This window comes from Dipodomys spectabilis, unplaced genomic scaffold (genome assembly GCF_019054845.1).
Source record: "Dipodomys spectabilis isolate Male_0828 unplaced genomic scaffold, ASM1905484v1 ptg000178l, whole genome shotgun sequence".
Taxonomy (NCBI): domain Eukaryota; kingdom Metazoa; phylum Chordata; class Mammalia; order Rodentia; family Heteromyidae; genus Dipodomys; species Dipodomys spectabilis.
The window spans coordinates 10,716,327-10,723,379 of record NW_024870855.1 but is presented as its reverse complement, the minus strand read 5'-3'; the positions used below and the strand labels follow the sequence as shown (position 1 = coordinate 10,723,379).

At 48.3% G+C, this 7,053-nt stretch overlaps 1 long non-coding RNA gene across 1 annotated transcript in view; it reads right to left on the bottom strand.

Annotated features, from left to right (window-relative positions):
• Positions 1-2,584: 2,584 nt before the first annotated feature.
• Positions 2,585-7,053, bottom strand: part of LOC122120840 — a 27,933-nt gene continuing 23,464 nt past the window's right edge. Inside the window, exon 3 of the long non-coding RNA XR_006149798.1 lies at positions 2,585-2,595. This is a non-coding gene — a long non-coding RNA (uncharacterized LOC122120840). The remainder of the gene's footprint in view (positions 2,596-7,053) is intronic.

Here is a 7,053-nt window from a genome sequence, read left to right as displayed (position 1 = left end):
TTCTAGGGGTTGGCAAGGGCCTGTTTTTGTGGCCATTGTCACTACAAATGGTAGAAATTAGTGACACATGCCAAGGGCTAGAAAGGGGCTGGCGAATAAGAAAGAATCAAGAACTCTGCAAACTAGCAATTCTGGGTCGGAGCCTCTAAGAAGCTCCCTGAGCCCCAGGGAGGACTCATTACTCCTAGCTTACCTTGCCAATTAACAGTTGGCCTGCCCAGTGGCGTGTGAGACTCCAGACGTGCATCTCCCGTGTGAGTCAGCTTAGGCTGCTGTAACACATGACTGTGGACTGGGTGGCTTGAACACAGCTTCTCACAGTTCTTAGGCTGAGCAATCCAAGATCCAGATGAAGGGATAAGACCTTCTGTTTCCCATTGCCACCTGGCCATCCCTGCATCCTGTATCTTTGAGCTAAAACCTCAAATCTGAGAGTAGTTGTGTGCTGTCCCACCAGGACCTGGGGCGGGGACTGCTAAGGACCCTGAGCAGCTTCAGGACTGTGGTACTGAAGCAGAACCTACCTCCCTTCTCCAAAACCCAGAGGTGATGACAGATGGTGCAGGGGTTGAAAGCTGGCCCTTCCGTCTCATGGCCAGGTCCACTCATGGCTGCAATTCTTGCTCCAGATCTCCAGTGGGAAGGCTGAAGCTCTGACTCCAGCTGTGAGCATATCCCCTGCCTTCTCTTCCTCCCACACTACCCTTGTCTGATTATCCCTGGGTAAGCTAGGAGTAATGAGTCCTCCCTGGGGCTCAGGAAGCTTTTTAGAAGCTCTGACCCAGAATTGCTAGTTTGCAGAGTTCTTGATTCTTTCTTATTCACTGTTCCTGGGCTCTGTGCTCTGGAGCTCTCAGGGTGACTCTTGCTGGGGGCCAGGCTCCCCGGGGATGAGAAGGAGACCCAGATTCCTGCTAGAACAAAAGAGGACCTCAAGCAATGCTCATTCAGGACACAGACCAGCCTCCACTTAAATTCCTCAGGCTGAAGTTTTTACCTTCTCTGTACCTGTTCTGTCTCTCAGGCTGGCATTTGTACCTTGCCTGTCACCTGTTCTGCCCTGAAAAGTGGCTACTCTGGGCTTGCCCTGTTGGTCTGCTCTCATTCACCTGTGGCTCAGGTGGCAGGGACCATGGCTGAAGGATTCTTCAATCTCCAGAGCTCAGCACTGGCTCTGCACACAAGAGATGTTCCAGAGACACAGGAATGGCCACACTTTCTGGAAATAAGAGATGGATACATCCACAATCAGCAAGTGAAACAGCAAATGGCTGAAATGCAGGGTCCTGCAGGGAGCCAACAATGCGTGGTCTGTTAAAATTCAAGAAGGAGCTGGTAATGACCAAGTGCCACAGTGTGCTAGACCAGGTGCTGTCTACATCCCACAGCCTCTCCTGGGTTTCCTACAGCCTTTCTTCGGATAGATTGCTATCTCCATTGCTGATCAGGTCAAGCCATGAAAACCATACAGTGCAAGTGAGTGGGGGAAACCAACTTCTGAACTCTTGTCTGGTTGACTTAAGGCATTCTCAATCAATTGGTTTTAAATAAGAGCTGGAAGTTGGCTTTTCTAGGCATCTGGATTTTCCCCAACCATGTAAGGAAGGACCTGGCTGGCAGCCCACGGGAGCTAGACTGACTGGCAACTGGACAGAGATGGATGAAGTCTCGTGAGACGAATCTTTTCTTTGATTGGGAGATGGCAAAATCAGGGTGTTGCAGGGTTGCAGAGAGGAACAGAGATAGGGCTGTGGGGTAGATTGTCTGGGCAACAGAGACGCCAGATCTGAGGCCTATTCCCACAGACCACAGCCTCTGGGCAGCAAGGACCCTGGGCTGGGAGTCATGGTGGACCTTCCTTTTTCATCAACAGGGGAGGGGCCTAGCTATACAGGATACCTGTCTAGATTTCCTCCAGCTCTGATTCTCCATCCGTGAAAGGCCTGGCGTCGTCTAGCCTTGCTCACTCCCCTCTGTGTGAATCCTGGACTGCCGACCAGCCCAGACCTTCAGTCCAGACAAGGCGACAGAGCCTGACTTTCCCAGCCCTGAAAATAGTGGACAGTCTATTCTCTGGGCTCCGCTCAGCAGGAACACTGACAAGGGCTGGAGACTTTGGCTCCAGGCCTTCTCAAGTGGCTGCACAAAGGGCCTCTCTTTTCTCTCACAGACATAGTGACAACTAGTGTGGCTCCCTCTGGCTGGAAGAGCTCTCGCCGACAAGGTTCCCATGCCTGAACTCTTAAGAAAATTGCAGGCAAAGAATATAATGAGCACAGGCTTTTTGGCTGTGCCTCTTGACTTGAGGCCAGATGGCCAGTGGGCCCAAAATTACATCACTTAGTGACTATCCGAGTCATTTCAGTTTGACCTTCTTGGAAGAATAGTTACCTTGACAACAGATCATGATCAATTCCTTAATAATTTGTGCTCAGGAGCAATTCCCTTCATGATGAAAACCAGTGACTTCGGAGCTCCTTCTGGCTGGCCCTACCCTACTCTCCATCCCACAGTTTATAGTCAGCCAGCCAGCTTGATCCATTGAATAGCAAGATCCAGGCAAATGTTGCCAAGATTTCCTATGCCCACAGTGGCCTGAGCTGAGACTCTGGGAGATGTGCATGTCATCTACCAAAGGCTTCCCAGCCTCCATCTGCCAGAACACATGGTAGGTGACAGTAGGCTACCCAGGCAGCTGACTTGTTCCTAACACCTTCCTTCTCCCTTCCTCTTTCCCACAGCTGCTGCTTGACTCATAAGGCTTGACATTCATCACCCTCTAGGCTTTGGGATGGACTATGCCAGAAACATCTAGAAAGAAATCCTAGAGGACTCACCATAAACTGCTACCAATGGAGATAAACCTATGCTTAAGTTGAAAGTATCCTAAGCCAAAAGTGCACTTGGGCTGCAAAACACTGTTACTTAGCATCACATCGATCCTGTAGGTGATTGATTCTTTCCCCTTCCAGAACCTGTGGCTCACTGGGAGGAGTAGCCTGGGGAAAGACCAAAATTCAAAACCCTTAGTATGATTTCCATTGAGTGCAGAGAGCTTTTGTTCCATCACCAAGTGGGAAAACTGCTTAGTGAAATCACATTTGGGGTGGCCTCTGTAGTCAGTGGGGATGTGAAGTTGCTGGAAGTGGGAGAAGCATTAAACTTTGGAAAAAGCTAGAGGGTTTTAGCGGTCTTGGTTTAAGCCCCATAGCCAGTAAGCCGTGAAGATGGGAAGCGAGCCCATGTCTGTGCCTCACTACCAGGGTGGAGGCAGAAGCTGGAGTTCGACCATCAAGATCTGGCCCTTCCCAACAGGATCCGAGAAGACAATGGTGACACTCAATGCAGAGCACCTGACCTGTGCCTTTGATTGCAGGGGTGACCCAACTGCTGACATTCAGGGTCTGAGGTCTTCTGACTTGTCTAAGCTCAGCCGAGGGGCAGAACTGTCCTCCCCTGCCTGATGTTTGAATTTGGACTTCAGGGTGGACAAGTTTCTGACTCAACCTGTCTCCCAGTCTTCTTGCAGTAGCACGAAACCCATCCATGCTGGCTTCCCAACCTCATTTCCCTTTGACCAACAGCAACTTTCATGCAATCTCCTAAGTCTGAGAAGAGAATTAATTATTGGCCATTGATTATTACTTTTTTGAGGGGGAGGGAGCTATACTTACACACATAATCTCATTATTCTAATTTACCAAAACCCTACAACTACTACTAAAGTCCATTTTACAGATCAGAACAATGAGGTTCAGCAGGGAGACTTTAGGTTAATAAGTTGTACTTAGTTGCACTTTCATGGTTTTAGCAGACACTGACATTTTTCTTGGAGAGGAATGATCTTTACTTGCTAACATACTTCACCCTCCCTCCACCCAACAACTCCCCTGTCCTAAGTCATGGGGCTTGAACTCAGGGCTTGGGTGCTGTCCCTGAACTGTTCTGCTCAAGGCTAGTGCTAACACTTTAAGCTGCAGTTTTCTGGTAGTTATTTGGAGATAGGAGTTTAAGAGACTTTCCTGCCCAGGCTGGCTTTGAACTGTCATCCTCAGATCTCAGCCTCCTGAGCTAGGGTTACAGGTGTGAGCCAAGGGCACCCAGCTCGCGAGGATACTTTTATAGAGGTAACCCTGAGAAGATGGGCTGTCTTGTTGGCTAAGCCTTGGGACATGAGAGAAGCATGCCACAAGAGAAGTGGAATGAGGAGTAGGTTGCATTTGCAAGGAGGCCTGTGTCACACACACTGGGGACATGGGTGAGCAGTTATCTGCTCCAGCTAACAGCCAGAGCAATTATTGATGGACAGGAAGTGAATAAAAAGTGAGGAAACTCAGCCACAAGAATGCAATTTTTGCCTGGCACCATTGGCTCACACCTGTAATCCTAGCTACTCAGGAAGGTTGAGATCTGAAGATTGTGATTCAAAGCCAGCCTGGGCAGAAGAGTCCATGAGATTCTTATCTCCAATTAACCAGCAAAAAGCAGGAAGTGGAGATGGTAGAGCACTAGCCTTGAGTGAAAAAAAGCCAATGAAGAGCACAAGGCCCTGAGTTCAAGCCCAGGTGCAGACCCACACACAGAGAATGGCAATTATAGTAGAAGAGCTCAGAGTTCTACTTAGCTTCATGACCCATTGTTAACATACTGTTCAAGTGTAGAAATAGAGATTTGGTACAACAGTTGCATTGTCTTGAGCATTTGAAGTAATCTAGGGATGACTTAAAGTGTTTCGGAGAATGCACCTATGTGATGTACAAATACTACACCAGTTTATATATAGAACTTGACCAGTCATTGGCAGATTTTGGTGTCTTCAGGGTTAACTGTGGCTAATTTTGCTATGGACACCCATGGATGACCCTTCCTTCCTTCCTTCCTTCCTTCCTTCCTTCCTTCCTTCCTTCCTTCCTTCCTTCCTCCTTTCTTTCCTTCTTCTCTCTGTCTCTGTCTCTCTTTCTTTCTGTGTTGAGACTTACACTCAGGGTCTTGCTCTTTCTTAGCTTTTGGACTCAAAGCTGGTGCTCTACCATTTGAGCCATATCCCAGCTTCCAGCTTTTTGTGGTTGAATTGGAGATAAGAGTTTCTTGGATTTGTCTGCCCAGGCTGGCTTTGAACTGGGATCCTCAAACTAAGTAGCTAGAAGTACAGGTGTGAGTCACCCATGCCTGGTGACTATGCCTGATGACTGTGTGCTGTTTACAATGAAAAACTAAGCTTTCCTGGTCCAGAAAGGGTCACTCAGAAATCCAGAGCTACACAGTATGATCTGTATCTTTCTGAGACACATGGGAGAACTGGAAGGGGCACTTCAGGCCTGGACAAGAAGAAGCTGGAAGGTGGCTTCTAGTTCCAGAGAAATAAGGACTGTGTAACAGGGCAAGAGACAGAGGCAAGAAGAGATAGGTCCTCATGGCTTCTTTGGGACTGGCATGGCTGATGACATCTGACAGTGATGGTTTTTGGTCTTCCTGTCTTGCAGTCTTCTCATGTCACCTTGAGGCTCCAGAAAAGTTGGTGGTCCAGCTATCTTGTTTGAATGAATGAAGAAAAGTCCCAGGACAAGTTCTGGACAAAGCTAGTCTGGAAGAGAAGCTTGTGATCTCCACAGATAGGCCTGGGATGAGTGGAGGAGCCTGGAGCAGCCAGGCAGACAGAGTGACAAGCAAATCCATGGCCAGGTTTCCATGTTCCCTGTTGGCTTTCCCACCCATCCTCCCACAGCCACAACTCCTCATCCCTCTACACTTTCTACTCTCCTTAAGAAGGAAGGCATAGTCGGGTGCTGTGGCTCACACCCGTAATCCTAGCTACTAGGAGGCTAAGATCTGAGGATTATGATTTGATGCCAGACAAATCTGAGAAACTTGTCTTTAATTAACTAGCAAAAAGCCAGAAGTGGGAACATAGCTCAAGTGGTAAAGCTCTTGTCTTAAGTCCTGAGTTCAAAGTCCTGGCACACACACACACACACACCAGACATATTAGACCTGAAAATAACTTGGACAATCTAGAGAAGCAACCCTCTACCCCATTCCTCTCTCATATCCTCCCATTTAATTTGCTCTCCAGTTTCCTTCCAGCTGAAGCAACCCAAAAATCTCTGCTGGTTTTGCAAGAATAAAATAGTTGTGGCTGAAATAAATCTCTTGCTCAACTTTTCAGATTTAGAGATTTTTTTTTCTGCCACACCGCTGTTCTAATGCCAAGAATTCATACCCCAGAGCCCTTCCTCTCATCATTGAAGATTTTCAAGAAGATAATTTATAGCTTCAGTACTAGTTGCCAGATTGACAGCTTTAAAAACAAGAGGTGAAATGCAATCTGGATGGAGCTGTACCCACTGTCTATTTTTAGGGCAAAGATTATTCACCCATACGGGTGGTTGGGATCTGAGCATTGCTGGGGGTGGGGGGGTAGGGGTGGGGTGAGATCTAAATGCCATGCTTGCGGTGGTGGTGGGGAGTTGTAAAAGAGAAGGAACTTGTTCTCAAGTTAGAAGGGTGTCCCTAAACTCATTGGATATTTTACAGAAGGTTAAAAATAATCCTTCCTTCCAAAAATAGCCCTTTTGAAACCAGATGCCTGGACTGGGTTGCAGTTACTAAAGCACGTAACAATGGTACCAACCCCAAGATGGTTCTTTACAGACCTTTGCTGATACACTCCTGCTCCCGCCCCGCGAAGCTGGAGTTTCCACTTCCACATGAGAAGTTTAGGAGGCAGAATTGAAAGCCATCACACTCTGTGGATTCTATTTTCTTCAGGGCACCAAGTCCCAGAGCACCCAGGTATCAGAATGCATGTGCACTGCAGGGTCCACCTGAGGCCAGCAGAGGCCTCAGGTGGGGCAGAAGCCTGGGGGAGGGCAAAAGGAGGCCGCTGGACTAAGGCTCTGGAGGTGAGTTCATGCACAGCCCTGTGCTGCTCTAAGTACAGAGAGGCCCGTCCTTCCAAAAGTACATGGGGACAGCCACTGAAGGGCCTTCAGAGTTGGGCCCTAAGTGTCTTCCAGCTTCCTTGGACTTCATGGAGTCCCTGGGTCTAGCCAT